Source organism: Durio zibethinus, chromosome 1 (genome assembly GCF_047325235.1).
Source record: "Durio zibethinus cultivar Kanyao isolate XHJ-2024 chromosome 1, ASM4732523v1, whole genome shotgun sequence".
In the NCBI taxonomy this organism is placed as follows: domain Eukaryota; kingdom Viridiplantae; phylum Streptophyta; class Magnoliopsida; order Malvales; family Malvaceae; genus Durio; species Durio zibethinus.
In genome coordinates, this window is record NC_143162.1 from 32,503,855 (window position 1) to 32,525,680 (window position 21,826).

Sequence of the window (21,826 nt, forward strand, 5' to 3'; positions counted from 1 at the left end):
ATTTCTCTCCTTCTAAACTCCTTTATTCTGATCTTTGACTTAGAGCGTCAAAATGTAAACATAAAAAACACTTTCTATCTTTGCATCTAACCACTCTCTTCCTTCTTGTCCTTTCAAAAATATCTTCAAGTCGGAGCTCGCCACAAACATATTAATATAATATGATTTACGTATAAATACTCAGCCAGGGATCAATTAAGACGCGTTAAAGTGTTTGGCATATTAATGAAAGATTTTTTTAGTATTTGGCAGTTCACCTAAATTTGTTTGGTGGGGAGAGCCTGGAAAATTCTTGATATTCCCGTTATACCATGATGTTAACATTGATGGCGATGGCGATGGCGATGGCGAAGGCAACTCTGTTGATAACTCTGGTATGGCATCGGGATTGCCAGGTATATACAACTGATGAAGCTGCGAACAAAAATACTGTTTTCCTGGGTCTCTAGAGTCTGTAGTGGTGGCATGTGTAATGGGGGACATACCCTGTCTGATCTTCTTAGCACCAGGAAAGCATTCAGCTGCAATATGCTACTGGTTAACGGGCCAAAGGGTTGGCTATAATTTAGTGACCTTGGCGGTGCTTCACTTATAAGAACTTGATTGTTGTATGGCTATGGTTGACAGACTCAAATAGAGGGAATTGGCTGATACAATCCCATAATTGATTATGTTATAGTCTGCTGATACAGTCATAGAAGTCACTGTTTCCCTCGTGAGTCATGGTTATATCCATAAAAGAATTGCAATAATTCCTTCCGTTCAAGAATTAAAAACTTGAAGATGCCATCTCTATATTTCAGAACAAATTAATAGTTATTTTTGTAAGTTCTTTTTTGCTAAAATTTATGAAACCAAATTCTTTCCCTTACAATAAGTCATGAAGTTAGTTGAAGTTCTGCTTAACGAATCAAGCAAACTAACCAATTATAATTGGTATAGCTCTTTTCATAAGATGAATTGAATAAATTTAAAGGGCACATAGAACATTGCATGACAAACTGGACCTTATCCCAATCATTTTCATGTGGAGGAAGAGAGCCCTTTTAGCTATAGATCTGGAATCAGAAGAAGTGGTAATTTAAAATACTCAGCCTTCAAAGTTTGCTGCCATCTGTCACGGCGGCCAAATCCATTTTCAGCTTTCTTTATTCTTTCTTTATATGTTTTCTCCTTTTATGTACATTTTTTTTCTACAGTCCACAGCCCAATCAAACCCCCCAGTACACTCAACCATGCAATTTCATAAGTGGACAATCGCTAGTGACCAACACTACTTTCAACAGGTCCAAAGCTAACCCCATCCATTAAGAAATTTCTCTTCCACGTGGCAATGATCACCCACTTAGAATCTTCCAAATCCACGTGTCACTCTAGATCTTCTATTACGTGGCAGCTGCTGATGTCATCATAAACCAGGTGAAATCTGAATATTCCATTATTGAACACTTAAAAAAATTTTGTTGAAAACAATTTTTCATTGTAGGAATTTTTTTCAACTTCTGATATATATGTCTCTTTCCTTGGGGCACACTTCACTGCTTTACTTTCTCATTTCGTGTTCCTAAAGCATTGAACTCTCTTCTTGAATTAATCGCTGAAAAAAATCGCATATTTTAGAGACAAATCAACATAACAGATCATACAATTATTAATCAAATATTTACTTAAACTCGTTTAATCCATTTTTAAGCTTTGATCACCACCTTTAATTTTCTCCAAGAACATAACGAGATATGGCCTATAAAAGAAGAGGTTTTGTATTCAGGATATGATAGTATATATAAAAATCAACTACGAGTGAAGGTTAAAGAGAAGACTTTCAAAGCATTGAACTTTTGTGTTTGTTCCTCTATAAGAACAAGAGTGGAGGAAAGAATCTGCAATGTCCCAAGGAAATTTCCTGGAGTTTCTAGGAGAATCCACTTTCTAATATCTTAGTAGTAAAATTAAATTAAAGTCACCTTAATTCAGATATTTTATTTGTTCAGTTAAATTTTACATTGTACCTATAAATCCATACGAGCTATCCATGACCATGACGACCAAGATCACTATCCTCTTCCCTCCTAGTCTTTACGCTTCTCTCTTTGCATTTATTTTATGTCCATTTGAGACGAAAAGTGTGGAGTAGTCATTTTCTTCAACCTAAGACAGAGTTGTCTTACATTAAATAAATTTCTTTACTTCTTTCGATCAAAATCCAATTCAAACTCTTCCAAGCTTTGCCTTCCTCCTCTTCAACTCTTTTCATTTAATTACCTAACAATTTCTTCATACTGGCATATACACTCTTCCTGCTCAAAGCATCAAAGTTAGCAGAAATTGGGAGTCCAGGGCACCTTGGAATACATCTCTGATTTGCTTAGCAGCTTGAAGAAGAAAAAGAAGAAGAAGCAAACTCAAACTGTAGCTCTCAAAATCAGGATGGATTGTGAAGGATGTGCCCGTAAGGTCAAGAAAGTGCTCTCCGGAGTAAAGGGTAATATACCAAATTCTCACTATATTATCATAATTGACGATCATTAATGTTTATATATCTTAGTCTGAAAGAGTTGGATTCGAATTTTCTGAACTTAAAATAGTAACATTTTCTTTTCTGTTTTTCTTGGATTAATTCTTCAATATATTTTCTTTTGTAGGGGCGAAGTCTGTGAACGTGGACTTGAAGCAACAAAAGGCGACCGTGACGGGTTACGTAGAGGCAAAGAAAGTCCTTGCGGCAGCGCAGTCGACGAAGAAGAAGGTGGAGTTGTGGCCTTATGTGCCGTACACTCTGGTGGCGAATCCTTACGTGGCTCAAGCTTATGACAAGAAGGCACCTCCCAATCATGTCAGGGCCGTTCCTATCACCGCCACCATCACTGAGACCACCGTGGACGACCACTACACCAACATGTTCAGTGATGAAAACCCTAATGCTTGCTCCATCATGTAAATAATAATAATGATAATAAGAGGATTGTAAAGTTTTACTAGTTCAATTCATGCAATATAATTATAATCTTGAAAAATCTTTGCATTAATTTTTTTCTTGGAGAGTTTGCGGTAAGATGGTAGCCAATGGGGAATTGTGTGTGTTGTTGTGCGACAACTATTTATTTCTATGTCTATAGCATTTTATCTGTAGCTGTCCTTTTGCATGAGTGTAATGGTTTTTTTTTTTTTTCTTCTCTAGTCTTTTTTTTTTCTGTTCATGACACTTATGATTTACCAATAAGGAAAAATTGACAAAATAATTGAAGCTAGAAATGTTTGGCTAAATTTGACTGGCTGCAATTTAGGCGTACTTGTTGGTTTAATGATAAAACTAGCAACATTTGACTGTGGCAACCAGTATTAATTGGAAATTTAGGAAAATGTATTTTTGGTACTTGAGGTAATAAAGGATTAATTCTTAATTATTAAAATTAAAAATCCAACATTTTCGCTTTGTACAAATATATAGCATATTGATAAAGAGAGGACCATTATCGTTCTAAATAACTTAAAAGGTTGGCCATTGTAACTGATTATCACAATTTTTTATTGATAAGTTTATAAAACACAAAAGTAGCAACATGCAAAGATTCTTTGTTACTTATATGAGTTATTATTATTATCAACATGCAAAGATTCTTTGTTACTTATATGAGTTATTATTATTATCTATATTAATTTTAAAGTTTTCCATTGAGTTGGCCTGTGTCATGAGTTAACTGAACACTAACTTAGTAGGTGAATTGATAAAAAAAAAAAAAAAAAAAGATAAATATTCTTTAAATAATAAAAAATAAATAAGTCATTTCCTATCACTACAATTAAAAAATGCAACAAATAAGTACTAATTAAAAAAAAACTTTTCACTTTCTTTTTATAAATTTACTCTCTTACATAATTTTTTTACATAAATTTTTTTATCATCAATTTTTTTTCACTCAGTGGCTGTCCCCAATTCTTAGATTCCTACAAAAAAAGAGTTAGAATAAGATATTTAATGTACATGTTTCCTTTGATACCACTTCTAATCAAGATTGCCCAATCTCAATATGTATGAGTGAAATTGTTCGATCCTATGATATATATATTAAAAATTTAAACTCAAATTTGTGAGATATCTTTTGTGGTACAAAACTATAAGACATTTGAGTCAAAGTAAATAATATTTAGTAAATTGAGTGTGAATCTCTATAAATGATATTAAAGCATTTACTAGTCGAACAGGAGTTAAGTGCCGCACTATGAGAGTCACCTCTAAAATCTCAACATTTTGTGTGATCTTGTGATTTGTATGTGCTTTATATTGAGTTTGCTCAATATTTGGTGTGAATTAATGGATCTGTGTATTTTATGTTAAGTTTGATGAGGAAGTTAAGTTTTAATGAGAGAGTTTGTGACGCTCCAAATCTATATTGAGATAATATGAAATTCTGCTATAATATATTTATATGTAAAAATTTAAATCTAAATTTATGAGATGCATAAAATATTTTGATTAAATTGAATAATACCTCGCAGACCTCCACAAATCTCTTTAAAAATTTTTATCCCACATTTCTAATCAAGATGAGATTTATTAATTTTGAGACATGATAAATCACGAATGAATTTTATAACTATGTTGGTGTTTTGTAGTTGATATACTTCTATATTTTCAAATCATATCAGTAATTTAAGAGAATGTCATGCCATCAGCACGCAGCTGGTCTCCTGATCATATAGCTTGATTTCTTTCAATTAACGTAGAAATCCTACCGCCCTATTGTTTATTGCTTTTAGTTTTTGCTAAAAGTTTTCCCTTTTGACACTTTTTAAGTTTTAAGAACCAAACCAATTAAGTTTCCACTAGTCCTACGTGAAGATCATACTCCACAAATTATGTTGCCCAAATTGATGAAAATTGCCCATAGTTGGAATTTAACTAGAACGGATTAGTTACTTCTGTCATTTAATAGTAATTTGTAGTGGAATTATACGTTGGATAACTTGAAGAGCACGTAGGGTTGTGGTAATTGGAAAGTGGTCATTCACAATTTTATATGCAAAAGGCAAGAGTTTCCTCCGAGGATATTACTATAAGATTTTGTAACCTTAGCCCAATTTCCTCCTAGAACACCGGAATTCAACTACAAGAAATTAATGAATTTTAGGACCGACCAGGTTGACAAATTTGGGATTCACAAATCTACTCCATGTCCAAAATATAATTTTACTACTCTTATATTCATGGTCGGTGATACTAAGGAAGGATTTATATCTTTAACTATAGATAGTATTAAATTTCACACACATATGCTGCATGGTGGAGTTGCTTGAATTTGTAGCATTAGGACTGTTATAATAAGTAGAACATATATTTGCAAAAATAAGATTTAGTTTTATTATTTTTTTAATATATAAGATATCATAATTAGAGAATATAAAAATGAATTATAAGTATTAAGATTTGAATTTAAAATTTAGTAAATGTCAATTTTTAAGTGTAATTATATGAATAATTTATTAAATTCTGGATTTATAATTTTACTATAATTAGCATGTAGAATAATGCATTTTACAATTCTCTTTTTAATAAAGGATTGGATGATCTATTACTATACCATGGCAAGTGGTAACAGTCGTAGGGAAAAGGCCTATCTTCTGAGAGTGACATGGTGACAAGTAAGGGGGAATGTGAAATAAGAGAAGTAACCTAAAGGAAAAAACTAAGTCAATTGAAGGAATAAGTTCTTTGGGATCTCTTTCTTTGGTTTTTGCCTTATATATTAAGGGAATTAAAGTAAGAATTGTCCCAAACATTTATATACTTGTTTTATATAAAGAAATTTAAAATATGAGGATAGAAAAAATAATTATAAATGTTAATATTTAAATTCCAAATTTATTAGATGTTATATGACTGCATGAATCAACAAAATTAAATTTGAGTTAAAAATTTATAATTTTTTAAAGAAAATGTTCAGATATATATATATATATAAATTTTTTTTTTTTTGAAATTGTAGATAATTAATAATTATACATGTGATTGTTAATGTCCGCCATTAATTGTTAGCGTTGAATTAGACTCTGATTTTAGTTGGGATGCCCATTTTTCTGCGGTCGGGCCTAAGCCCAAATTACTTATTACTGGTTTTAGGAAGGCAAGGCAGGCCACTTCATTCTTTCACTAGTTCTTTGAAATAAAAACCATAATTTTAGCTTTGAACTCAAATCTCTCTCTCTCTCTCTCTCGTTCGTTCTTATTTTTTCCCTCTGTTAAAAGGGATCATGTTCCCCAATTACAAAATAAAAAATAATCTCCTGACTGACAGATCATCTTTCAACAAAAAGGAGGATATAAATAATTACCATTAGATTATAATTTTAGTCACCACAAAATAGTATTTTTGTATGTTCATCGTTTTATTTTTAACACGTTATAATGAATACATCTTTTATCTTAATTTTTTATTTATTTTTTAAAAATATTTCAAAATTATATATATTTTGAATATCTAAAACTCTTATTTTTATATTTTAAAATTTTTTCTTTTTGATATTAAAAATCATGAAATTTTAATTTTATAAAAATTTTAAAATTTAATATTAAATGCATTAAAATCAATTTTTTTCTTAAATTTTGTAAAATTAATAATATCAAACAATTTGAAACAGAGTATATAAAAACTACAATAGCAAATATATAAAAACTCTAAACAAATAATTTTTTATTAATTAATTAGTATAACTTAATCCAAATTAATCAGAAACGTACATTTGTGGCTGAAGAATAAACTTTTGAATATTTGCAAATTGAAAACTTATACTACATAAAAAATTTATCATGATATTTTTAAATACTTAATTTGATCATATATTATTTAAATGAATATTTTTATATAAATATTAAAATAAAAACAAAGAGATGAAAAAATAATTTTGATTTTATGATTATTAAACTTTAGAGAGGGAGTATGATTATTTTTTAAAATAAATTAAAATACTTATAAACTTTAATTTGAAAAATATTAAGTATAAAAAAATTATAGTAAAAAATAAAATAAAAAACCCAATTTTCAAGGGTTATTTTCACAAATTAGTTTTATTCTTATTAAAAAATAATTAAACAACAAAAAATAAATTAAAAATAATAAAATATATCTTACATTCACATACCAAATAAAACAAGTTAATTTACTTAAATTCATCGAAACTGATTGAAGTTAGTGTAAAATATCGATATTATTCAATGTTAAATTTGATACGAAAAATCACTTTTAAATGTATTATATTTTGATATAATTAAAACATATTGATTAATATGACTTCTATTAAAACGAAATTAACAACATTGATATTTATTTAATAATATAATAAGTATATATTTCTAATAAATTTTGGGGATCTTTCATCCACTGTCTACGATCCATCGTTCCTGGGAGATCAGTGCCATATTTCAAATCCAAGTGGCGAAAATATTTCCCCTTGGCATCAGCCTTTTGCTTCTACAGGGTTCCAGTCCAGCCCCCTTCCACCAACCTTGTATTCCCATGTTCAGGTTTCCTTCTGATTGCCAAATTTTCATTAATTTCTTGCCAATTTAACAAGGGATTAATCTCTTGACAAATTGCGGTATGGAAAGGTGGATCCGAAATTGCCAGAAATGATGCCAAATGAGCAGATGGAAATCCCAGGAAACAGTAGTTCACATGGTGAGATAGCAGACAATGAAGGTTCAAATTATTAGAACAGAGTTGCTGGGCTCAATGGGCAACTGACGCAAAGCCCTGGCTCCACGCCCTTGATGTGCTAAAATAACTTCACCCTTCCTCAGTCCCTGTTGTAACTGTAATATTCAAAACCTAGGCCAATCTTCCTTGACATAGTAGCATCCTATGTAAATGTACCATTCCACACAATTTTTTAAAAATCTATTTTGCATTTTACATTTTCTATATATATAATTGAAAATGTTTCATTCATTAAGATAATTTAATGGTCTATAGAACCACTAATTGAAGAAAAAAAATTATAATATCCAAAAGGGTTTGTTTAATTTTATTTATTAAAGTTGGACCAGCCTAAAAATCAAATGATTCCATTTGACCCTTGACTTGGATCAGTTATTTAATCAAACAATTTCTGTAATTAACTCAAGAAAACTCACAATAACATGTCAAATTTACAAATAGATCAATGGTAGAGTTTATTATTGATCTAATTCAATTAAAAACAACTTTTTAAAATGATTTTGAAATCATAACTATTTTTTTTTTCATACTAAAAAAATTCATTCATTATTTTCACTAAAAAACTATTTTTCTTAAAAGAAGTTAAGAGTAAAAAATAAATGTACATTTAAAAAAATAAAAAAAATCTTTATAAACTTAACTTTTTTCTATTTTTTAAATGATAATAATATTTCTAACCTTTATATCATAATTGTTAAATTATACAATCTCGTAAAATTTTTTTATAATCTATAGTTTTTATAATATTTAAATATTTTTATTAATTCAATATTAATTTGAATGATTCAACGATTGAAGCAATTGATCTTAGACCTGAAACCTTGAAGATCTAATTTTGATAACATCGGTTTTTTTTTTTTTTTGGAAAAATGATCAACTTTCACAATTATAAAATTAATTTTTTTAATTATTAATTTTAATAGATTTAAAAAATAAAAAAAACAAGTCAAAAGAAGTAAAAATAATTTAATCTCAGAGATCTATTAAAATTTATGATTAGAAAAAATAAAATTTTTTAATTTTACATTACTATAAAGTTTTTTTTGGTCTGTTTTTACCAGAGCATTTATTGGTGTCCTATGGAAGCTCGGCTCCTTTGACCCGAGAGTTGGGTTACGATAGCCACCCATGTTTGTTTGGGCCAGGCCTGAGTAGTGATTTTTGTCCAACATCAATCAGCTCAATCCAGTTCACAATATTTTTAAGAGAAAGCATTATTAAAAATATTATTTTATTATATACATTATAATTTATATTTTTTAGACAAACAAAATAATATATTTAAGTTTAATTAGAAATTAGTTTTGAGAATTTTTAATACTATATATTTTTAATTTCGAACATTCTGTTCCCCATAAGTGGGCTTGAGCAATTTTTTTTTTTCCAACAAAATTCTGGTTTAAGGCTAAACATTTCAACTTTCAAGTTAAAATTTTCAAACATCAAAATGGAAGGAAAAGAAATGATTTAAAGGTTATTTATTTATTTTGTATAAAGTGCTGCTTTATTCAATTAATATTGGGTAAAAATAAATAGACACATAAATATAGAAAGAGACATTGCAATCTAACAACGTGTGTTATCAACTGTTGACTTGATTGGGTGAAACCAAACCTAAAAGGCATTCTCTTAAATCTGCTTAGATTATATTAGATTTTGTCAGAATCTTCATTTCAGATTGCTTATAGCCAGAAAAAAAAAAAAAAAATTGCTTAAAACTTCTCTCTCTCTCTCTCTCTCTCTCTCTCTCTCTCTCTCTCTCTCTCTCTATATATATATATATATACATCTAATTTTATTTAGATCAATTTGTAATTTGTTCAATTTTTTAAAATATTAAATTTAAATTGAATTATTCGAATTTATTTCAAATTAGTCATTTTTAATTTTATTAATATTATTATTAATCAAATTAATGGAAATTTTAAAAAAATTAATTAGTTATTAAGCTACAAAAAAATGAAAATGAAAAAAAACAAAACAACAAAAATGCACCAGAAGACAGGGCCAGCACTCCATCAACGCCAACACCCTACTCCACACCATGTACTGCTTAGCCACCAACCTGCATCACTTTGCAAATTTTGTCCATTATGAGGAAATACACAGATAAAAAAAACTGAAGGGGGGCAACAATTTAGGGAGAGGCTCCTACACCCTTCCCTGGACCAAATTTGTAGACCCCTTGTGACTATCATTAGAGCCCCAACACAGTCCCTCGACACCCTCCACAATAGCCCTCTGAGCACTGGCCCTTCCCTCCACCCCAGCATAATCCCTCCATTCCCAGAGCTTCAACACCTCCACAACAGAGCACCCATTCCACCAACCCAGCAAGCACCATCCCTAGCATCAGCCCTTCATTCCATTAACCCAGCAACTCTGGAGCCCCAACACCTTTCCTCCCTACCCGTCCAAAGTACCTATACCAACTGTCGTAACGTCTAGATCTGGGGATCTATCGCTAGACATTGACTTAAGGGAGTCGCCACCAATCTTTTTTATCTAGGTGCGATTGGCCACCTATGGAATCTGTCCTTCAAGGGAACACCTAAGTTTAAGGGTCCCTAAAAGAATAGGTTCAGGTCTACTAACCAGAACAGGGTTCGGGAGTTCGATTACGTGTGAGGAAGGTTATAGCACCCTCACAACGCCCATCAAAAGATGGTACCAGCTTGAATTTGTGTCATCCAAAAGCCTTAAAATTTTACCAAGTAATTAATTATTGGAAACTTTTCTCAATTGACTCTAATACTTTTAGCAGAAAATTGAGAAAATTCCCTCACCTCAAGAGTATGCAAGAAAAACTACTGTTTCACTTACAGAGGCTCCGTCGTCGGATTATTTAAAGAAAAAAACAAAATCAAAATTAAGATAGAAAGGAAGGAAAGAATGATTTTTTTTTAGGGAAAATTGATACTTTCAACTTTTCCCCAAAAATATTTTTTGGAAATTTCGATTTTCAAGAAAAATTGATACTTTCAACTTTTCTTCAAAAACCCCTTTTTTGAAAATTTATTTCTAAGAAAAATTGATACTTTCAACTTTTCCCCAAAAATATTTTTTTTTTGAAATTTTGATTTTCAAGGAAAATTGATACTTTCAACTTTTCCCCAAAAATACTTTTTTTTTGGAAATTTATTTTTCTTTTAAGGAAAATTGATACTTTCAACTTTTCCCTAAAAATATTTTTTGGAAATTTATTCTTAAGGAAAATTGATACTTTCAACTTTTCCCTAAAAATATTTTTTTTTGGAAATTTATTTCTAAGGAAAATTGATACTTTCAATTTTTCCCTAAAAATATATTTTGGAAATTTATTCTTAAGGAAAATTGATACTTTCAACTTTCCTCTAAAAATAATTTTTTTGAAATTTTTTTCTGAGGAAAATTGATACTTTCAACTTTTCCTCAAAAATATTTTTTGGAAATTTATTTTTCTTTTAAGGAAAATTGATACTTTCAACTTTTCCCTAAAAATATATTTTTTTAGAATTTTTTTTATTTTTATTTAAAGAAAATAAAATAATAAAAAATAAATAAAAAGAATATTACATAAACCTAATCTAAAAAATAAAAAATAAAAAATAAAATAAACAAATAAACAAAGAAATAAAAAAAAATTCAAAAAAAATTCAAAAAAAAAAAAAAAACCTGGAGCGGCTGGCTCGGCTCGGCTCAAGGAAGAGAAAACGGCTCGGGGGAGCGGCTTGGCGGCTTGGCTCGGCTCGGCTCGGAGTGGGCTGGCACGCGCGGGTCAGAAAGCGGGTCGACGCCCGGGTCGGGTCGGGTTACGACAAAATGCGCGGATCCTCTGATTAACTTAAAGCCAAAACGACGTCGTTTTGGGAGGGTATAAAAGGCAATCCCCTTCGTTTTTTTGGCAGAACGCTTCTCCCTCTCTCTCTCTTCTTCTTTTTTTTCTCTCCCTTCTCTCTAGAAAATGAAGAACACCGGTGCCGGATTCTGGGAAAGTCGTCGAAATCTGGAAATTTCTCCGGAATTTGGCCGGAAGTCGGCCGGTTTCTGGGAATATTCGTCGGTTTCTGGGATTCCTCGCCGGAAACTGGGCAGGTGGCCGGAAACTTCAAATTTGGCCGGAATTATCGCCGGAAAATTCAAACTTGGCCGGAAAAATTAACCGGAATCTGGAATTTCCAGAAATTCCCAGAAAAAAAATTCAAAAAATTCCCAAAAAATTCCCGATGATTCCTAGAACTCTCCTAAACCTTTTCTTAGCCTTCTACACTCTTCTATTCGCCTTTTCCCCTCAAATCAGTAGCTCAGGCTCACTGTTTTCTGTGTCTTCAGTATTGTTCCAGAGGGTCCCTTTTATAGGGGTTGATCAGGAGTTCCTGATCAATCCCAATTCCTCCTTGGACGAGAATTCAGTCTTTGAATCCAACTGGACTCTTCTGATTGAATTCCCCTCCAGAGTGGGATTCTTCAACTTTGAATCTTAGCCATCCAGAATTAAAATCAAAATAAATAAAAAAATACTAGATAATCAAAAGATATGATAGTATAAAAATAAAAAAATAATATCAGATAATTCAAAAAAAAAAATCAGATAAAATTAACAGATAATAAAAAAAAATAACATAAGATAAACCCAAAAATATATTACAAAAAAAAAAGATAATAATAATAATAAATATATAACTATATACATACAATACATATAAATCTAATCTAAATAAAAATAAATACACAAAGATATACATAATAATAATAATAATAAAATACATAAAATACAAAAGAAGAAAAAGAAAAGAAAAAAAATACAGGATTGAAATGGGCCTTACCCATTTGGGCTAGGCCCAATTGATCTGGGCCCGGACCCAATTGGGTGTCTACACCAACACCAGACTTCACTCATACGAACCCCTACCTTTACCTGCACAACCACAACCTTTCCCTTTAACCGCACTAATCTTGCCTGTGACACAGCCTTAAATCGTCCAGAACCCGTGCACACCATACCCATTACACAAGCACCAATGACCCCCCTGCACGTAACCTACCCCAGCCTTTCTTTCAAGCATCGAGCACCCCACATCCATCACACAAGCAGCAATAACCCCCTTGCACACAACCTACCTTAACTTTTCTCTCAACACCAAACCCGACCATTACCCCGACTTTACCTAGGCCATCTACACTTAAGCACATCCATACCGTCTTCCCTCACAGTCCTCGAAACCTATCAGCCACCAACCAAAACACTCCCACACAACCCCAGTCCCAACATAAACCAGCCCCTGCACCAAATTTCTTAAGCCCTTTCGCCACCCAACCAAGCCCCAAGTCTCTTCACGGGCAAAATTGGCCTCCTCACAGAAACCAAACCCAGAACCCACCCTCAACTCAAGCCTCGCCCGTTCCATGCTCACCCCAAACACTCTGATTGACCCTGGCACCATCAACAACCTCTAACTCAGCCTCCACCACAGAACCCCTATGCTCCACCAGAAACCACCCTTATTTCCAACCTAAAAAAAAAAAATCGAAAACCCTCAATAGAAAAATAATAAAAAAAAAACCACAAAAATAAACGAAAAATATATCACAGTCCTCTCTTGAAAGAGGAACCTAGCACTGTAAAACAGAAATTATGTAAAAATATAGATATTTATTACGTTCGTGTGTAGCTTAATAATAATTATAAAATCTTGAAACTCTAAATATTTATAATTTAAAATATTTAAAAACTTCACAATCTAACAATCAATAATGCAAGTTGGAATTAAAATATTCATAATTTAAATTCAAATAATCACTATTCTAAAATTCAAATGTTTGTAATTTAAATATTCGTAAAGTTTAAAAGTTCGTAAGATTTCAAATTCACAAAAATTTTTAGTTTTGTAAAAATTTTTAGATTTGTAAAAATTTTCAAATTTGCAAGAATTTTTCATTATGAAAGATTTTAAATTCATAAAAATTTTTAGGTTTGTAAGAATTTGATTCTCAAAAACTTAAATTTACAAGATTTTCAGATTCGTAAAAATTTTCAAGTTTGCAAAACACAAAATTTTATAAGAATTCAAATTCACAACACATAAAGATTAGCAAGAATTCATATTTGTAAGATTTTAAGATTCATAAAAATTTTCAGATTCACAAGAACTCATATTCGTAAAAACTTACAGGTTTGCAAAATACAAAGATTATCAAGAATTCATATTTGTATTAAAATTACAAGGTGAACATCCAATATTTAAAAAGTCACATTCTAAAATTCTAGAGATTCACATCCACAAGTTAAAGATTTTTTTTTTAACACTTTGAAAATTTTAAAAATTCTAATTCAAAAACTTTAGTGTTTCACATCCAATATTCCTGTCTAAAATACTTTAGGATTTCATTCAAAATTTTAATGTTTTTCATTCGAGTTATAAGATTTACATTCAATAAATTTTAGAATTTCATATATAAATTCAAAGGTTTATATTTGAAAAATTTATGGGTTCACATCCAAAATTTTAAAGTTTCTAATTCAAAAACTTTTGATGATTCACATTCGATACTTTAAAGATTCAAATTAAAAAAAAAAAAAAAACTTTGGAGATTCAAAAATATTCTCATTTAAAACTTTTTAAAGTTTCTCATTCAAAGACTTTCATTTAAACTCAAAGATTCTCATTTAAAACTCAAAAATAAAGATTCTTATTTAAAATTTAAAGATTTTCATTTAAAATTCAAATATTCTCATTTAAAACTCAAAGATTCTTATTTAAAGTTTTTAAAGATTCTCATCACTTTTAACATTAAAAATGCTCCTTTAAAAGGCTCCACAACTTTAAAATTCTAAATGTTTTCCTCATAAAACATTGTTCCATTCTAAGATTCCCAACTTTATCTTAAAAAGCTTTCATCAAAAGTTTAAAATTTTTTGTCATGAAAATTCTCAATCTTTCATCAAAGTCAAAATTTTGTATATAAAGAATGTCATGATAATGATGCAAATGTTTTCTTAATGATGCAAATGTTTTCTTAATGATGCAAATGCAACAGTCTAGATTCTCACAATAATTCAAATGTCATACTCTAAACCATGATTTAAATGCTCACTACATTATGCAAATGTATAGCCAAACCAAAGTTTTAAATATTCACCAAATTATGTACATGTATTATTCAAACAACAATGCAAACGCAATATTTGTAGTGCAGATGTCACTAAAATTATTGTCATGAAATTTTAATTAATTGTGGTAATATGGTTCTTAAGATTCCACTATCTCACATTTTCCCTTTTTAGCTTATCAGCATTAACAATTTCAGAATAAATCTCATCCACTGATGCACATTATTTCTATCATCTGATCACAACTCAGAAGTTATGTCAATCAATCCATCACCATATTCATCACTTGGTCACCCCATGTGTCCTTTCAAATCATCTTTTCAAGATTTTTCCATTTTTTTTATTCTTATTAACCTGGATTTCTTTTCAAAGGAATGCATGAATCTTTTTATGAACATTATCATTCATTCATTATCATTTCAATTCTTGACAAATATAATGCAATCATACATTTTCTTAATTTATTCTAGGGATGCAAAAATAAGAGGGTACAAGGTGAATTGAGAGAAAAGTAATCAATACAAGAACGAGTCTAGTACAAAAATAAATAGGCAAAGGAACAAATTCAAATTATGTCATTAGGATAAGTATATGAATAGTATAACAATATCCATACAATGAATATTTAGATAATTTTTAATATTAATCTAGAATTCTTTTTCAAAAACTCATTCCATTATCTTTTGAAATTATTTTAAGCTCATCTAACTTTGCCCCAACTTCAAAGGATTTTCGGATGAAATTGATCTTTCATATATTTAACTGTCCTTTTAACTCTCAGCTCAGATTTTTTTTACCTAAATTACCTTTGTAGTAGGTTTTCAATTTGAGTATTCCTTTTCTTTTTTTTTTATTTCATTTTTTCACATTTCTCATTTTTTTCACTTTTCATTTTTTCACTTTTTCATTTTTTTCATTTTTCATTTTTTTACTTCATCTATTATTGATATCTCCCACACATCAATCTCTAAAACATGAAAACATAGCATAATTATATTGCTCTATCACAAGCATGCCTTAGCCCAATACATGATCATTCAATTCGAGTATTTGCATTTAATCAAAATGAATTTTTAAGGGTTGTAACATAGGCTATGGTGAGGGTCATGAAAGAAATGGATAAAATAAGCTTAAAACAAATGTTTAAAAGGATAAAACCAAAAGATCATTACTCATCATTTGATGTAATTTGGCATTTTGCCCCATTCCACATCATTTTACTACTTTTTTCTTTTGCATTCATTTTATTCCTCACAAAAGATTCTTATTACTTTGCCCTAAATCATTTGTAATATTCATTTTTTTTTTGTAAAGGGTTTTTCTTTCCTATCTTTTTTTTAACTCTCTATCTTTGAGTCTTTTTGCGATCTTTTGTATTTTTTTTTCAAATAGGTTCTTTTCAAAATTTATCTCCTAGTATGTAGGGTGATCCTTGGTTGAGGCTCTTTAGAAAGAAATTATAATAAGCTCAAAAGGGGTAGTAATGGATGGTTTTATAAATGGTAAAAGAAAGACAGCCATTCATCATCTCAAACATGCATAGTTTCTTTGAAGATCATTTATTGAACAAAGACAAACTCATAGATCATTATAAAGGATTGCATATTTTTAAAATATATCTATTTCATATCTATTAGCAATTTATTTTTTTTTTGCTCAAATAGTCTCTACAGATCAATTTGAATGAGTTCTCAAAATTAAATCTCAGAATTATTGTTTATCATTGTCTAAACATTCATCATTTGGATTTGAGAATGAAAAAAACAAAGCATAGAATAATGGTTTGAATGAAAGAGAAAATGTAATAAAATGCATCAAATTGCCTTTTATTAAAATGATAAAAAAATAAAATCTTATTATATAAAAAAATGCTAACATTACTTTGAAAGAAATCTTAAAATGATAAGCAACATCCAACTAGCCTTAACATTAATAATTTTTCTCAAAATTATGCCTCTATGTGATCAGGGAAAGGGTTTTTATTGACATCTAGCTCTCCTAATTCGTTAAAGCTCACCAAGCCTTTTTGGATTAAACTTTGCATTTGTGTTTGAAAGCAAGGCAAGTTTTTATAAAGTGACCAACATTCCCATTATGGTAATCGCATGTGGCATTAGCATTATACTATTTGGGATAGGTAGGTTTCAATGGTTCTAGAATAACTAGAGATATCAAGTCATTCTTAATCAATTTTGAAAATATCTCAGTGTAAATCATAGAGATAGAATCAATGTGGGTTTTTCTTGGTTATTTCAAGATCTTTTCAAACCATTTGCTTGGTTGTTAGGCCTTGAAGCTAATGTAGTAACATGACTAGACCCATATGTAGGTATTTGAAATATTGGTTGATAGGTTGATGGGTAATCTAGTTGTGAAATAGATTGGTAAGGGACTTGCACAATACCATTAATTGTGAAGTGATAAACAAGATGAATAGGTGGTGGATATATAGCATAGCTTATAAATTGTTACCTATTAAAATTTATAGCTTAAGGTTCAATTTTTTTTAGTCATCATTTTTTTTTATACTAGTGGTCTATTCTTTCTTAAACTTGTTACTTTTGATTGCATTTTCAATAATTTCTTTGAGATCAGCATATTAGTGAAGTTTTTCATTGCATTCACTATCATTTTCTCATAGTAAGAAGCTTTAAGGGTACTAACAAATAGGACGGTGGTTTCTTTCTCAATCAAAGGTGACTGAACTTAAACAACAATGTCCTTACATCTTTGGGCATACTCTTTAAATGACTTAGTCACCTTCTTCTCTATATTCTACTGAGAAAGATGATCAAAAGCTAGATCTATTATGTGTTGGTATTAACTAATGAAGTCACGGGCTAGCTCATGCCAATAATGAATGCAGGACTGATCTAGTTAAACATACCATCTCATCGCAGAACCAATAAAATTATCTTAGAATACATACATCAAGAGATTTTCATCACTGTATCCGTAGTCATTTTTTAATAATACATGATAATATGAGTTATTGGACATCTGTACCATCATATTTTTTAAACTTTGAAACTTTAAATTTTAGAGGAATAACAACATCTGAGACTAAACAAAGCTCAATAGCATCTATTGAACCATAGAAACCGATTTATTCTACTTCTCGTAATCTTTCCTCCAACAAGTTCATCTTTTATTCAATTTTTGAGCCCTTCATAGTCTTAACCACCTTCAGCATCAGCTTCTCTTTCTCTTTTGGATCATCCAAGTTAGGGACTGTATTAATTCTATTACCTTCTCAATAAAAATAAGATTTACATAACTCTGGTAATGCCTTGGGTTTGAAGCTGATGGCATTCAAAGGTATGTATACCATGCAAGGTATATGAACTACTATAATGGTGTATCTTGTGTGGACTAGCTTGATACGGTCGATAATAGGAGGGTATAAAAGGTCAACTACACCTTATGATGGATGATTTTGCTGGCTAGCATTTTCTTCTATGGTTTTCCCTTTGTTCAACTTGTTTAGGGCTTTAAAAATTTTACTCAACTCTCATTTAAGTTTTTTTTTAGGACTTTTTATTTTTTCCAAACGATTTGTATTTTTTTGTTCCATTTGTCTTGCTTGAACTATAGTATTATATTGATGGTAGGTAGTTTGAGCAAGATTCTTAGACAGTTTAACTATCCTTGAATCTTATGTACCATAATTAGAATATTCATGTTACTCACCTAACCTTTTTTAAAAATCCTATATGTATGAATGAATGAATGAATGCATTGAATGCTTGACACAACAAACTATGATACATAAACACATGAATGTATGCATAACAATGTATGAATGAATATATTGATGTTTATCACCTTATGATGAGTGGATGAATACATATGTTAGTAATGCTAAATTAGAATACAATATACAACATACAACAACTTAATAATAAATAAAAATCAAGTCGTCATAAGTTGATATGAACGAAGCTCAAAAGGTCCACTTATATGTCTTAACTAGGGTTACATTCTAATGATAGGTAGATAGGGCTCTATTTTAAAGTTGGCTTATTATGTTTTACTACATGTGATTTGGGTTAAATTTAAAGGTTCTCGAATTGTTCTCATATCATTGTCCATCACAGATTAGTATGACACTCCAATCTTCGCCTATCATAAACTACAAATGGAAAGGATTTAATTTGAGTAAAAGTATTTTGCTAGCCATTGTGGAGATTATCATCTCACAAGATCGTAAGTACTTTACTCCCTCTTAAAAAAGATAGAACCCAGGTATAGAACTCATGCACATTTATATGACATGTCTGTGAAAGAACATATATATCTTTATTCGCAATTTTCACAAGCCAAGTCAAAGAATAAAAGAATAAAAATAAATGCAAACAAAAATGATCAATAATTTAAGACCAAGCAAACCAAAAAATTAGGATAATTCAAAATTAATTAATGGCCTTACTTTCAGTGTCCCCAATGGAGTCGTTAAACTATCATAATATATAGATCTATAAATCTATAGGTAAACTTAACGAGAGGAGTTGCCACCAATCTTTTATTAAAGTATGATTGGCCACCTAATGATTTTATCCTTTTAAGGAGCTATTAAGCTTGACTAAGGGTTACTAAAGAATAGGTTCTAACCTTTTAAATAGAGCAACGTTTGCGAGTTCGATTATGTGTGGGGAAAGTTATAGCACCCCAATAAAGCCCATGTTAAGATGGTACCATTTAGTTTTAAATTATCGTAACAATTATCTTGGCTCTAATGGTAGTTATTATAATGTTTAAATATTGAAAATGACTTCTAAGATTTCTCATCAATCTGGTAAAATTCTTAAAAATACTTTCTCACCTCAAAAGTATTCAAGAATCTCATTATTTTTTTTTGAAAAAGCTTCATCGTCAGAAAGCTTAATCAATTTCTTTATTAATTTTTTTTTGTAGAAAATATATCTAATCCTTCTCCCATTTGGGCCACAATTAGAAATATTTTTTCACTTAGAAATCTCTTAGATGATAATCTCTTTGCTATTACTAAAAATTTCATCACTGGAATTTATTTTTTATTTTTATTTCTATGCCTAAATTTTTCACCATTTAGGTCTATTTAGAATCTAAACTCTTGTTAGTTTCTTAATCTTTGGAAAGAAAATAATATAACAAGTATTTTTTTAAAGTCTCATTTAAATTCTTCCACCATTTGTGATGAATTTAGAAACTTTTCACCTAGAAATCTTATGAAAATTCGATCATTTGTGATTTTTCTTAAGATTTCATCCTTAGATAATTATCAAATATTTTCATCCAAATATTTAATTTATATTTTAATTTTTAATTTTTATTTGAAAAAGAATACTATCACTTTCATTAAATTTTAATCTAAATTATTTCACCATTTGGATTAAATTTAGAGAAATTCCTTACCTAGAGATTTCTTAGAAAATTTTTCATTTAAAATTTCTAAAAATCTCATCATTAGGTGATTGTTAATTCAATTCCTAAATTTTAATAAATTTGTATTATTATTATTATTTTAAAATTGAAAATAAATATTAATTATTGTTTATAGAAATTTTATCTAAATTTTGTTTTATTTGGGTCAAATCTAGAAAAAATTTCTCGCCTAGAAATTTTATAAAAATTAACCATTTGTCATTTTAAAAATTTTCATCATTGGATAATTATTACTTATTTTTTAAATTCTATTAAATTTTTATTTTTATAATTTTTATAATTTTCTTTAAATTTAATCATGCAGGATAAAATAATAACATGAAACAAAAATAAATAAACAAAATCAAAATAAAATAAAATACCAAAATAAAGAAATAGCTCGACTGGAGCTACAATGCGCGGCCCAACTGTTTGTATTTTGTTTAACCATGACTGAACAAGACTGACAAAGTCCTCACAAGTACTTGAACCATTAGAGCTACACATGAATCTTTTTAGGATCTCATCAGGGCTTATAAATGAACTAACAAAAGCATGGGAATGTGTTCCAAGAAGAGGCATCCCAAATAACCTCCCAGCTGTAACATTGCATGTAGCATCAAAACTCCAATATAGCAATACTTTGATGCCCTTATAGCACAATCAGGTCATTGAACCCATTAAAGCCCAAACTCGAGCAACATTTTAGATTTTCTAGCAACAAGTCTATGTCTAGTAGCATTTGTAGCCAATAAGGATGCAAAATTTGCAAGATTCAAAACTGGAGTTTCCAACATTTGAACCATAGTGATTGGCCCTTCAACTCTAAGCAAAGGTTCATTAGGGAAAATAAATTTTCCCTTTGAAATAGCATACACATCAACATCAGAATAGTCAACTTCTCTTAGATAATTGAAAAAACCTTTATCACAAACACAAGGCAAGCTTTCAAGAATGAATAAGATCTCTTCCTTGATTAAGTTGAAATTAGCAATGACCTTTATGCATTCTTCCAAACAACCAAACACTATAAATTCATCACCAAATGAATTCTTACAAAAATATAGATCGAACATGGCTCGTTCGTTATGTTTGTCGGCTTTCCAATAAGCATAAATCATGGTGAACTTATAAAAATCGGTTAGAAGAGGTGTGACCATTAAGTTCGTAGGTCTGTCCATGACCCGACCTATGTTCTCACCCGTCGTGTTCGTGTAGATGCCCATTTTAGTCTAGGCCTGAATCAATTGGGCCTGGTCCAATAAGGTTAATGATCAAGCCCGAGAGTTATTGATTTATTTATCATTCATTTATGTTATTTATTTTATTGTTTTGAATTTTATCTTTTTTTTTATTGTTTATCTATTTTATTTATCAATTTTTGTTAGATAATGATTAAAATAAAAAAAGGTTAAAAAATAAAAAAAAGAAAAATTTTATTGTGAATTGAGGGTTTGTAGAGTTGAAGTTGGATTCAATCTATCGAAAAGGTTGATTTCTTATTTTCTGATAATACTAAAACCTTATCGAAGAAGGAGTCAAAATCAATCAAAATTTTTTTTGATTAAGCCTATAAATACCCATACAGAGGAACAAATTGAAACACACAGAAAAACATACA

The 21,826-nt window shown here is 29.8% G+C and overlaps 2 pseudogenes across 1 annotated transcript; one reads left to right on the forward strand and one right to left on the reverse strand.

Moving 5' to 3' along the window:
• The first annotated feature begins 332 nt into the window (after positions 1-332).
• LOC149520546 (heavy metal-associated isoprenylated plant protein 24 pseudogene) lies at positions 333-3,524 on the forward strand (annotated as a pseudogene). The gene is made up of 3 exons (XR_016329221.1): positions 333-395; positions 2,323-2,482; positions 2,643-3,524. The product of XR_016329221.1 is annotated as a heavy metal-associated isoprenylated plant protein 24 pseudogene (transcript).
• Positions 3,525-20,609: 17,085 nt separating this feature from the next.
• Positions 20,610-21,459, reverse strand: LOC149520547 (nicotinate phosphoribosyltransferase 1 pseudogene; annotated as a pseudogene).
• Positions 21,460-21,826: the final 367 nt, after the last annotated feature.